Source organism: Ctenopharyngodon idella, chromosome 11 (genome assembly GCF_019924925.1).
Source record: "Ctenopharyngodon idella isolate HZGC_01 chromosome 11, HZGC01, whole genome shotgun sequence".
Lineage (NCBI taxonomy): Eukaryota > Metazoa > Chordata > Actinopteri > Cypriniformes > Xenocyprididae > Ctenopharyngodon > Ctenopharyngodon idella.
Window position 1 is genome coordinate 7,273,583 of NC_067230.1, and position 14,518 is coordinate 7,288,100.

General features: G+C 35.9%; 1 protein-coding gene across 1 annotated transcript in view; it reads right to left on the reverse strand.

The window, feature by feature from the left end:
- LOC127522386 (ataxin-7) overlaps positions 1–14,518 on the reverse strand; it is a 41,344-nt gene that overhangs the window by 18,275 nt on the left and 8,551 nt on the right. The gene's annotated exons all lie outside the window — the stretch shown is intronic.

Consider the following 14,518-nt stretch of genomic DNA (forward strand, 5'->3'; position numbering starts at 1 on the left):
AAAATCAGAGATTCATTGGTTTCGATTCAAGTGTGTGTCCACCTTTTTTAATTATTCATTAAGAAAAATGCTACATCATCAGTTATTTATCATGACTGTAAAAATGGGTTTTGAATCATGACCTAGAAGCTGACATGTTGAGCCATGGTGCTAATGCAGGAGATGTGGGTTTGATTCTAGCTTGTGTTCTTTTTTAAAGAATGATATTCATTGAGAAAAATGCTACAAGATCCATTTTTCATTTTCTTGGTGAGAATGTATTTGTGTGAAACATGGCTTAGCAGTTGACATGATAAGCCTTGGAGCTCAAGTAAAAGATGCAGGTTTAATTCTGGCTTTTTAAACTATAAATTAAAAATGCTACAATATCAGATATTCACCATAGCATTGAGAATGTGTTTGTGTGAACCGTGGCTTAGCAGTTGACATGTAGAGTCTTGATGTTCATGCAGCAAATGTGGGTTTGACTCCAGCTTGTGTCCTTCTTTTTGAACTATTTGTTAAAAAAATGCTACAAGATCAGTTATTCTAAATGTGTTTGGGATGGAACTGTGGCCTAGCAGTTGACATGTGGAGGCTTGATGCCCATGCAGCAAATGTAGGTTTGAGTTTGGCTTGCATTTTCTCCATCTCTCTCCTCAAATAACACATTTCCCACCTACTTTCACTGGGTTAGATATTGAAATGCACTGACAATACATCTTAACACCTAACTTGCAACACCTTTTGTAATCACTTCATAAACATAAACCAAAGGGGTAAATGAGCAGCAAGCATTATATTCAGAAGTGTTTTGTCGGCTGAAGATGTGGAGCTCAGAGAAGCACTAACTGTCCATTAGTCTGAGAGCCGGGAGGTTAATTAGTGTGAGTGATTAAGTGAGGGGACAAGAGCAGCGCTGTGGCTGCTGTTCCACTGCAGCTCCTTCATACAGAGACACAAGGACACTCCAAAAAAACATCACAGCCTGAAAAGATGCCATCGAATCGTCAGCGGCACCCGGGTGTACCTGTGCTGCTCTCACAGTAGTCACAGCCAATCAGGACAATAGCCTCTTTAGGAATTCACTAAAGATACCAATCAAGAAGTAGATAACCAGGGCTAGGGTTTTGATCCAAAGCTATCCTGATTTAAGATGTTTGCAAACCTAAATCTTGTCATCTTATTAGAGATATACAAATATATGGTGCACTGACATTTATCATTCTGTTATTAATCAAATTAAATGTGACAGTGCCTGCTTTGTATTGTAGGTCTGTTATAGCTGGGTAAAAGTACCTGAACAAGTTTGGTCTTGTTCATGGAAATGACTATATAACACAACATTAAAAACAGCTCTTTATTTTTAATCTCTAAAAACATCACTGTCTGAGCGCAACCAAACAAAACAATTCAAAAGGAGAAGTGCGATCTGAAGACAAAAGGTCAAACAGGAAAAATGAATATCACTTCATCAAATATCAGTCTATGCATTTGGGTTTATGTTTAATTTTTGTTAATGTTAAACTATCAGTATCTCACTTTTGTGAACATTTAGTTTGTTAATACACGTTTGTGGTCTGTAAGATTGTTTGTTTTTGAAAAAAGTCCCTTATGCTCACCAAGGCAGATTAAAGTAAAAGCAGTGATATTGTGAAATATTGTTACAATTTAAAATAACTATTTTCTAATTTAGTACATTTTAAAATGTCATTTATTCCTGTGATAGCAAAGCTGTATTGTCAAGATCACTACTCCAGTCTTTCTTCAGTCACATGATCCTTCAGAAATCATTCTAATATGCTGGTTTGCTGCTCAATAAAGATTTCTTATTATCAATGTTGAAAACAGTTGTGCTGCTTAATATTTTTGTGCAAACCATGACATTTTTTTCAGGATTCTTTGGTGAATAGAAAGAAAAAAATCTAATAATAATAATAATCTTAAAAATAATCAATAATAATCTCACTGACACAAAACTTCTGAACAGTATATACACATACTCCAGATCATTAAAGGGGTCATGAACTGTGTTGTTTTATTGTTTTATAATGTTTCCTGCCAATGTTTCCTGTGGTGCACTTATAATGTTAGTTTTTACATCCAAAATTGTCATAATTTAGAAATAAAAGGCATTTTTCCTACCCTAATTTTAGCCCTCTGATTTGAACGCTCTGTTTTAAGTGGCGTGTCTGCTGTGAGACTTCAGTGTAAATGCCCACTGCTGTGATTGGCTAACATCTTTCCATTTGGAATAGAGTACCTCAGGGATGACGTGTTTTTGTAGGCAAAACCCGGAAGCGAGTTAGCATTTTAGGACTTCCGGTTCCATCGCCTTGAAGTCAATGGGTTTTTTGAATGGGTTTTTGCTAAATCGCCTGAAATAAGGTCTGTGGTTAACAAAGCCTCTAAATATTTTCACGATTTTATCTACGACATAAAAACACACCAGTTATAACCCGCTTGTGATTTTTTTAAACCTTTATTGTGTCTTAAAAACTGCGGTTGCTAAATAATTGCTAAAAGGGACTACTTCCTTTGGCGTGGACTTTAGACGCCATCATGACAAACAGGACATTTGGACAGCATTTCTCATGAAAAAGTGGATATGTATTCATACACAGCGCAGATCATAATCAGCGAGCATGTTTTTAAATAATGTTGTTTCTTAAATAAAGTTTGAGGAAGCTTGGTGGTGGTGACGTTGATCTGTGACCATGGTGTGCTGTAGTCCGTTTATATCCTACTGTTAGCTTTTTATATTTGACTTTATTTAGGCTTCAAAACGTATAAATGTTGTGTTAACTTGTGAAGATTATCTTGATAGACAAAACGTGTAAGTGTCATAACCCTTTGTTAAACACAGAGCTTATTTTTTGCGATTTTCCAAAAGTCTATGGGAAAAATGCATTAGCTTTCGATCAAGGGAACCCGTGCGCCACTAACTTCCGGGTTGGCCTACAAAAACACGTCATCCCTGAGGTACTCTATAGACCTTATGCGCCAGAGAAACAAGCGCGCCGCCATCTTTATAATATTGTCTTTGAACTTCCGTTTTTGTGGTAGCTCTGTATATTTCTATGGCATCACTGTTGAAGAATAATTAGCTGGTGAAGTGGATTTACTTGTTGTAGAGTAAATAAAAGTTATCGTGAGCATTGTAATGTTTAAAGCAGATGTCTTAACAACTGTCAGTAGACCCAGAAGATTTTAAAACGAGCAGTTCATTCATAAATACGTAAGATCGCTGTGGAAATACAAACCGGAAATCAAAAGACAACGAGCGCAGCGCTGAAAAGGGGCGGGGCTACATAAGATCTATAGCCAAGTATTACTCTCTCTTTTAGCGTGTTTTTACTATTACAGCTCTCAAGGTTAACTAATCATGAAAAGTGCTGCATTACATTTAGATCTATGGCACTATATTTAGATCGTGAAAGGTGAAAGACATGAAAGGTTGCAGTGATGAGCATTGTAGCCGATCACAGACATGTTGTTGAGCGCATGAAAGCAGTGACCTCGTCATTGCAACTCAATTTCTGTACACTAACAAATGCTTTCATCGCCACTAACAGTGCAAACGCGATATAATTAAGAGATCTGTTGAATAAAACGGGAGTTTTTGCGCATCCAGAACTTAGTCACTGATAAACTCGCACTGTTTGATTGACAGCTTCAGCGCACGCTGCTCCAGCGATTACAAAGGGAGCTTTCTCTTATCGCTTTCTTTATATAAATAAATCACCATTTAAAAACTGATTATTTTCATCCTACTAAGAGAAACAACGCAAGTTGACGTTTAGTCACGGGTTTGATTTACTTGCACACAAAGAACATCTGACTGTACATGAATCATTACAGATTCAGATCAGGCATTAGAATTAACACAGTTACTTACATGTTGCATTACTGTCAAATCCGGGCACTGCACAATATTTTGTAATCCTCAACGGCATCTTTATTGCTTGGTAGCTCGATAGCACCACGTAGGCCTATGTTATTTACCTATCACATGTCATGTGCGAATCGGTGGGTGGGGCTAAACAGGCAGTGATGAAGTAGGCGTTGATCTTCTTCTGCGGAGGCGGTGCTTGCTGCCCTTTGACGTCACAGACCCCCACTTTGAAAAACCTGTCGTTCGCTGGGCCTGGTGTCAATAAAAGCTTTTATTGGACTAACAAGGAAGATTTCAAATCTTAAACTTACAGGATATTCTTATAGTATAATGACCTCTTATATATCAAAAGCTCAAGAAAAATTTGATTTCATCACCCCTTTAAAATGAATGCTGTAAATTTAACTCATTAATATGGTACAATTGATTATATTAAAAATATTTACCTTAATTTGACATGGCCTCTCAAAAATGATTTTGAAACAACATTAAGATGTGACAACACAACAGCTGAAATCTGTCTGTCTGATGCATGTGTACATAGATCTAATATATTAAGAGTCCTCTTATATTTTATACAAATTTTGGGTATTTTTCTCAGCAGATATTCACAACGGATGTTGCAGATGTTGATGCACAGCCTGAGTCATCTGAGTGGGCAAGGTATATTTAAATTGTCAGTAAGTACTAGGGGTGTAACAATATATCATGTCACAATATATCACAATACAAAAATGAAACAATATGTATCGTGGATAGTGACAATATGTATTGTGTATTATTCATCCAAAATAAAAATTACTGTGTGAGAAAAAAATTCAAGTTTACAGAGTTTTAGTGTAAGTTCTACATTACACATGTACACATTCTATAATGTTAAATATAATGTATAATAATGCAGTGGGGGAATATTTGTGGGTCCTGATAATGCCAAATGTCTTATGTTACCAGTAAAAAGTGGCCTACATTATTTTAAATATATCTAGTCAATGACCGAGTGCAAGCATACTCATCTAAAATTATTCTGTATTTTCAGCTTCAGAATCATGAATATTTTTATTCTGGTATCAACATTGTCCTGTACAAGTCCAAGTCTATTCATTTCCACCTCATATGTAACCCCAAATGGTAACACTTTAGTATAGGGAACATGTATTCACTATTAACTACGACTTTTCCCTCAATAAACTCCTTATTTACTGCTTATTAATAGTTAGTAAGGTAGTTGTTAAATTTAGGTATTGGGTAGGATTAAGAATGTAGAATAAGGTCATGCAGATTAAGGCATTAATATGTGCTTAATAATCCCTAATAAACAGCCACTACTCTAGTAATATGCATGCTAATAAGCAACTAGTTAAAAGACCTTAAAATAAAGTGTTACCATCATATCGTGAATTCAGTATCGTGATATGTTTCGAATCGTGACATGAGGGTATCGTTACATTCCTAGTAAGTACTACTACACTAGACACCATCTCCATATTTTACACATATTCAAAGTATACAAATGCACACAGGTAGAGCACACAGATAGTGATTCATTCGTAGTGCTATAACTACAGCTTCGAGGGCTTCTTACAGAGAGAAACATCAGCAGTATGTGTCCTTTAAAAATTCCAAATGAGCTTTCCGGCATAACAACGAAATAAAACCTGAGCCTTAGCGCTCCTCCGGATATCAATCCCAACATTAGACAACAACATGCTTATGACAGCATATCAGAGATGAAGACAGGATACGCTCGCTTCATCAGAGCCGGGTTGACTTGAAAAACCACAGACATTCTAGAGTCTTCTAATCATGTGTCTCAGGTCTGCGAGGAAGTGGAGGACAGACAGAATGTGCTGAAAGAGAGACAACAGAGATGCGGACGGAAGCGATGGATATGAAAATGGAGGGAGAAAAGAGGGAGAGAAAAAGAGATTGTGACAAAGCGAGAGAGACACAGAGATAGCGATAAGGTGAGAGGGAGAGACAAGTAGAAAGAGAGAGAGAGAAAGAGAGAGAGACTGTGAGCGGATAATTTGACCATCCCCTTCATTGTCATTGATAAACGATCTAGGTAGAGAAGCTCTTAGAAGCCCAGTGCACGAACACACTCGCAGGTTTAACTCCACGCCTGGTGTGTCTGCGTCTCCACCCCTCTTGCTTTTCCTCATCTGATGAAGAGCTGCAAGATCCTCACCATACATCTCTCTCCATTCAGTCACCTTTCACTGATCATTGTACAGTAGTCGTGCAAGTATGAAATAGACTGTTTCAGTGTTTATGTGCGTTTTTGTGGGAACACCAGCTTCTGGGGGTATCTCAGATCCTGCAGCTTCAGGTGTTTTTTGGTTTAGTAATCACTGTTTAGTCACTGATGGAAATGAGGACTGGTAATCTTAAATAACTCTTTTCAAAACAGCCTCCCCATCATCAGTGGTCTGGCAGCGAGATAATGTACTCATCACATAAACCAGACTGAAACAAAATCAACTTTTCATGTCCCTCTGAAATCCAAAAACGTTATTTACAAACACACTACAGTTCGAATGTTTAGGGTCAGTCATTTTTAAAAGAAATGAATACTGAATTAATATTCAGCAAGAATGCAACAAATTGAAAAGTGACAGTGAAGGCATTAATCAAAGAATCTTATATATGTATATATATATATTACACTGAAGACTAGGGATGTGCAACAGCGATTGAGTACTCGAGTACTCGAGTACTCGACCGTGACAGCGACGATCGATCATGTAAACGATGATCGAAATGTTTTGTTTTTTCTTTCTCCTGATTGGTTATAGCGGCACTTTGGGCGGCGCCCTGAGCTCTGATTGTTTAGCTTGCCACAACATGTGTCAAAAGACGTGAGAAGAGAGAGAATGGCCTCAAAGTCACGTAGTGATGTCTGGCTTCACTTTGACAAGACAGATGAAAATACAGTTCAATGCAAGCTGTGCAGCGCCAAACTGTCACACAAATCTACAACAAGTACAATGCGCTACCATCTAACATTTGTACATAAAATGTCTGGCGATAACAGAGCGGCAACTCAGACGAGCACTGCATTAATTGCCGTAAGACCAACGCAGGCAGAACCGAGAAGATGACACAGCTAATAGCTAAAATGATAGTGAAAGATTTGCTGCCCATTAGTTTCGTCGACGGAGCAGGATTTAAAGATTTCATGCATTACGTTGAGCCCCAGATTTTTATCTTGTGCTAAAAATATCCTTTAAATTCTATTCATAATTAATTTAGCAATAATCAGTGATTTTCATACTGTAAAATAACATTTTGGTTCATCAGAAAGTGCAAATTGAATCCAAAATATTGCTGAAATATTAGAATAAATAAACACTAATGTAGCCTAATAGAATGTGAATTTGTTGTGCTTTCGTTGACTGTGTTTTTAAAGCGCAATCAGAGTTACACTTTCAGTCAAGCTCACGTTTGCATTCGCAAACTTTTTGCAGATGAAGTTGTAATAGCTACATCTGATTAATCTAAAATAGGATGCGTTGGGATATCAACATTTATTAACATGCTGAATGCGCTGCATATCAGTGTTTAGTTTCATGCTCAAATGCAATGCCCGATATCCGAGTTATTTGAGACGGTCATATTGCTTTTATGTTTCTTTTAAAAATTAAAAAAAAAAAAAAAAAATATTGATGTTATAATAATGCAGCAGTGCTTTTTTCGTCATATTCGTTCAATGGCGCATTATTCGCATAGCTTTGAAAACGCGCAGGCAATTTATGGAGTCACTTAATAATGTAGATGAAAATATAGCACAAATCTGCCATAAACATGGCATTATAATGAGAATTTTATTGAAATCTATAGTAAATTCTGTCCTTGCCTGTGTTTTAGTGCGCTGTCATGAAAGCACATCACAGCGGGAGCTCTCTCTCACTCTCTAACTCTCACTTTCACTTTCGCTATAGCTCATAACTTAGAGTTCACTGGCATTTGCACCTTAGATACAAGTTGTAATGTTACGTCTATGTTATGTATCTGAGTTATCTGATTAATATCAAAGGATGTGTCATAGAACAGGCTTAAGTTTATTGGCATAAAGTCACTCACCTCAGGCAGCTATTCCTTTTTAGATGCTTCTTTATTAATAACATTGCTGCATCATAATCATAATCTAACAGTGTTCTAATCACATGTTCATGTTTTCATAGACAGGTTTTCGTGTCATATTTTTATTTTTAACATTCATTTTCATAATGGTCTTCAGAGATTTTCATTATCTCCACGACGGCCACACCCCGCCCAATGATTACTCGTTTTTGAAACCTATCGATGATCGAAATGAAAAACTGCCAAAAATGCCCATCCCTACTAAAGACTGGAGTAATGGCTGCTGAAAATTCAGCTTTGCCATTACTGGAACTAGGGATGCACTGAAATGAAAATTCTGGGTCGATACTGAAAATTCTGAATGCACAGAAAGTGAAAATGCTTTTTAAAAATGATTTATTTATCATTTTAAATTGGCTTTTTTGGTATAACTGTATTAATATTAGACTTTTTAATGAAATTCAATCATTTTAATGATACTGAATTTTAAAAAATCAGATCAAATAACCAATCAAATAATCAAATAACCAATCAAATAACCACACATTTTTCAAAGTAACACACTAAATATCAATATATTAGATTCAACAGATTTTGAGAGGACTTTGCTTTTCCGATGAGCATGAGCGGTACGAGTGGAGCGTTTGCATGTGGCATGAGCGACTGAGCACGAGCAGCGAGAGTGAAACTTGGGCGGCATATATTTTCTGCCATTTGTCTCTTTCCACCAAAAACCAAAAATGCCATTTCGTTGTATCCCTAACAGAAAAATTAAATAATAACAAAAAATTATGTATATATATATGTGTCCCTGTGTCTACAATGTAAACAGTTTAGGAGAATGACAAGGAAGAGAAAAAACTAAAAAGTGTAAAGTTGTTTTGTTTTTGCGCACAAAAATTATTCTTGTTGCTTCATAAAATTAAAGGTGTCATGAATTGAGGAATCAACTTTTTCTTGAGCTTTTGATATATAAGAGGTCATCTTACTATAAGAATATCCTGTAAGTTTCAGAACTGAAATCTTCCTTGTTACTCCAATAAAAGCTTTTATTGACACCAGGCCCAATGAAAGACTGATCCTGGAATGTGCCTGTTATAGATAGGTGAAACGCCACCTCTGCAGAAGAAATCAACGCCTACTTCATCATTGCAACGTTAGCCCCGTTAGCCCGTTCACTGGTGTGTTAGTGAGATGAAGAGAAGAAAGCGATACAACAGGACAAAAATAACATTACTTTTCAAAGGATCCTTATGCTAGGAATATGGTTATTTATTTTCAACAATGTGAATGTCTCAGTTAGACACTATTTCTATTCGGTATTTCACTGTGGAATCTTTGGTAAATCAAACGCATTTTTGGCGCAGGTTTTGCAAACAAAAAGTCTTTCTCTTTTGCAAACTTTTACGAGATAGACTCGACAGTCATGCGACAACATGTAAGTAACTGAGTTACTCCTACTGTTCTAATGCCTGATCTAATGTTTCATGTACAGTCAGATGTTCTTTGTCTATGTGTCAGTAAATCAAATCAGTGACTTAACGATCAACTTCACATTGTTTCTCTTAGTAGGATGAAAATAATCTGTTATTTAAACGGTAATTAAATTATATAAAGAAAGCGATCAAAGAACTCTCCTTTGCAATCGTTGGAGCTGTTAATCAAACAGAACGGGTTTATCAGTGACCGAGTTCTGGATTCACGTCAAAACTCCCTTTTTATTCAACGAATATCTTAGTTATATCGCGTTTGCACTGTTAGTGAGGATGAAAGCATTTGTTAGTGTACAGAAATTGAGCTGCAATGACAAGATCACTCTTTTCATGCGCTCAACAACATGTCTGTGATCGTCTGTTCATCAATGCAACCTTTCATGCCACGATCTAAATATAATGCCATAGATCTACATGTAATGCAGCACTTTTCATGATTAGTTAATCTTGAGAGCTGTAATAGTAAAAACGTGCTAAAAGAGACTTAGCTATTTCAAATGGAAAGATGTTAGCCAATCACGGCAGTGGGCGTTTACACTGAAGTCTCACAGCAGACACGCCACTTAAAACAGAGTGTTCAAATAAGAGGGCTAAATCAAGGGCAGCAAAAATGCCTTTTATTTCTAAATTATGACCATTTTTGATGTAAAAAGCATACTAACATTATAAGTGCACCCCAGGAAACTTTATAATACAATAAAACAACGCAGTTCATGACCCCTTTAAAGTTGAACCACTGCAGTCACGTGGACTATTTTAACGATGTCTTTTGTACCTTTCTGGGCCTCGACAGTGGTAATTAAATTACTGTCTATGGAGGGGTCAGAGAGCTCTTGGATTTCATCAAAAATATCTTAATTTGTGTTTCGAAAATGAACGAAGGTCTTACGAGTTTGCAACGACATGAGAATGAGTGTTTAATGACAATTTTCATTTTTGGGTAAACTAACCCTTTAAAAGGCAGTGATGCGCATCATTTATTTGTCATCACTCAGATTAGTAACAGTAACATGGTCGGTTATGTCATCCTTCATCTCTCAAGTGAGTCACAAATGGGTAATAAACAGCCCAATCACAACTACTGGCCTCCACTGCCTTTGGACCAGATGATCAAACACTTTCAACCAAGTAAGTTGGCTTTTTACTCAGGGCAGTTCTGGAGTTTGTGAGAGATTGTCAAGAACAGGAATGAGGCACGCTGGTTACATTAGTGCTTTTAATAATACATTTAGAGCTTTAATAAGCCATCTAGAACCGAAAATTTACACAGAATTAGGGCTAAACATGGAAACTCTATGACAGGCTTGCTTCTCAGTCAAATGGCAGCAACAATGGATTAGTATTAATATCTCTAATTATCATTCAAGGAAACGTAAAAATGTATCTATGTACCTGTCTATGTTTTAATTACTGCCACAAGGGACTGGGTTTCTCTGGGATAGTGTCATTCACAGATTCACCAAAAGCTGTACAAGCTTTAAAGGGACAGTTCACCCCAAAAATAGTCTGCCATAATTTACTTACCCTCATGACATACCAAACCTGTATGGCTTTCTTTCTTCTGCAAAACATAATAGAATTTTTTGAGAAATGTCTGGGTTTTTTTTTTTTGTTTTTAATACAAATGGAAGTCAGTGGTCATCAAAATGGTTTAGATACCAACATCCTTCGAAATATTTTTTGTTTCTCACAGAAGAAAGTTTAAAATAAAGACAGAAAGAAAGGTTTGGAACTAGAGCTGTGGAATATAATTAATTTCTATGATGCATTGCGATGCTGAGATGAATGATTCTGCATCAATGCATAAAAACGAAATTATTTATTAGGCCTATCATACATATTAATGTACTGTTCCATTGTAAATAAAGTATTCTTAATATATATATTAAAAAAAAAAAAAAAAAAAAAAAAAAAATCCTTCAGAAGCAAATGACTTGCATCTGATGTTTGTAGATAATGTACATAACTTCTTAAAAAGCAGATATTTCATTTCGGTTTCTAGAAAAAAGTACATGCATGTATGAGAAAGTGTGGGAAGTGTGGGATGTACTTGGTGTTAAAAAGAGTTATTAAGTGCAATAAGCTATAAAAAAAAATATCACTGCATTACTCGTTCTGACTGACACACAGCTGAAGCGCACGCACAGAAAGCTGCCTTTCTCAGACAGCATGTGATCCTGAATTCAGTTCTCTTTATTGGCAAATTACACTTGAATGGTCAGATGCACACAGAATTATTTAAAAAAAACAAAAAACATCTGTCTTAGCGGGCATTCATGTAAATAATTGGTAATGTCTTAAGTGCACTTTGAATCACAATCGAATGGAATGAGGCAAGTGAAGATTTACACCTCTATTTGGAACAACAGAGTAAACAGAATTTTTATTTTTGCGTAAACTGTCCCTTTAACTGTTATGAATATATTATATTTCTATTATATATTGATGTGAATTTAAGGAGATTTCCTTTCCATTTTTTCCCTGGACCATCCTGTGGGCCAGTTCCTGACTATAGAACACATGGTGCTCTTAAGGAAAAGAACATGTTATCAGTATGTTTTGGGAAAGTTTCCTGCTCAGAGCAGAGCTCAGATCAACTTCAACCTTGAAGAAGCTGTGAAACGTGTATCTGTGTATGTGTGCTAAGTGTTCTGTGCAGGTCCTTTGTACTGGTGGACAACTGGCACTCTGCTTGAGACCAGCAGACACCATGTCATGACCCCAAAAGGACATCCAGTACCTAAATCCAGAGTCCCCCCGTCAGCATCGTGACGAATGGAGATAAGCTTCTGACTATCTGTCCATGTGTGGAAGATTACCAAATTTGTCTATTTTTCTTAGCCAATCAGAATCGTTCAACCTGAAGTAATGACGTAGTTAGTTGACTCTGTTAGAGTATAATTGTTGTGGAAATGTGAATGTATGCAGAGCGGCCTACAAACTCCTTGTGAGACTTGAAGCTGGCTTCTGCTGATGAAACTGCAAACTATTCTTCAGTAAAATTTTCTTCAATTTATTAATTTTTTTAAACTTTGACTCTGGGTCTTTATTCAACATATCTGGTCTTTTGGGTCTTTTAACTGTAAAATTCCCCTACAATATGCTGCTTTCAATACATCTAGTAACGCATAAATATTTTAGGCGTAGGCGAAGCTGAAACTACAACCTACAGAAAGATGTGTTCAAGATGTGTTTTGGTTTTACTCTGACCTGAGAACAGTTATGCTTAAAATAAATCAGAATTTAGATAGAAAACACTAATTAAAGCATAACATAAAACCAGCAATGATTTCAGTCCATACAGGCAAAAGGTGTTGTTTTTCATCTTATGCAACCCAAAGGTCGACATTTCTGACAAACTCCTGTGCGACGACTTTGAGTCTTCCAAAATGTAACCAATTTACTCTAAACTGCGCAATGGAGCAGCGGTGCACGATAGCTCTTTTGTTTGTAAATGCAAATGCCCTGTTAGATAAGTGCCCTGACAGGTACAGTATCTCACGCTTTCTATACTGACAGAAAAAGAGAGAAAGAGCCCTGGTGGTGACATGTTTATTAACTTCAGGGCAACTTAGGACAAAGCTAAGATCTACTAGAACGATCTAAAACAAAGCAATTCAAAATTAATATATTTAAAAACAGGTATGACTGGAATTGCAAGGTGTCATCTGCTGTGTAAGGATCAATAATATGTTAGTTATACATATTTAATTTACAAAAGGAGGATTTACAAATATAATTGACAACTACCTTGTCCATTAGACATGTAAATGATACAGCTGTGTCACTTATATTCATTTAAATCTAGTAAGGGATAATATACAGTCAGCCAGTCAATAACAAAATAAACAGGGTGAACAGGACCTCAAGGTGAAGCAGCTAGTTAACAAAACATTAATAAATGAAATAATTATTTCTTAGATTATTTTATTATATAAGACAAAAAAGACTACAGTGCCCATGAACACTAAAGACAATCTCCGAATGGTGTCAGAGTCCTGTCTGTGTTTTTGTTGTCTGACTGTACATTTCCCCAAACTGTAAAATTTACTAATTGAAATTAGTTCATTTTAATATGTATTATTTTAATATGTCTAATATTAAGTTCACTGTACTTAACAGAAAAAAGTTATGTGAACTCAATAATTGATTATATTAAACTGAATGAGTTACAGCAGATTTCTAGTTTGTTTCTGACTGTTAAATGAGAGTAAATGTTAAAATTAAGCGTTATTTTGTGTTTTCTGGGAGAGCGAGAGGTCTCTTAGAGTTTAATGTTCTGTTATGTTGGAATTTAAAGAGTTTCTGGTACATCTGAGTTTTGGGGGTTACCATTGTGGTGAAGAGTAGAGCCTGCGATCAAGTCGAGGATTGGCCAAATCATATAAAGACTACATATTGCTTTATTTAAAAAGCAATGTCTGTGCACACTTCAGCACAGTGATAGTCTCTGTGCAAATTACAATAGTACATGCAGATGTGCTTCTACTATTGTTAGATAGCAATTAACAGCAAGAGTTTTGAGTGAAATTAAATGCTGTGATTTTATTGGTTTTATGCAATTTAATCATTTTTTATTACATAAAGTATTTAAGTGGATTTATCACTGAATATAAGAAGTATTCTCTTTGACTCAATAAATATTAGTTTTTAAACTTAAATGGTTTAAGGCAATCGGTTTGTTCAAATAGTTTGAGTTACCGTAACTTACAGTGCACTTATTACACAGACACTTATCAGGTAAATTATTACATGGGCATGAAACACTGACATTGTATTTAGCCTAAATGACATTAGTAGTGTACTTTTAGAGGACGTAGAGACACAGAATTGTTTCCTGGATGAACTGTCACTTATACAGAGAAATAGAGATGTGTAAAATAAGTATAATTCAGCATACAACCCAGACTGTACAGCTCAAACATTAAAATACTTAGTGTATCAAAAAATGTGTGACTACAGTAAACTTATTCAAATGCACTATGCTTGCAGGTTTCTATTCAAATGTTATAATGGTGTCTGAACACATTTAAAACATTTCAAGCATGACAATTACATGTATATAGCA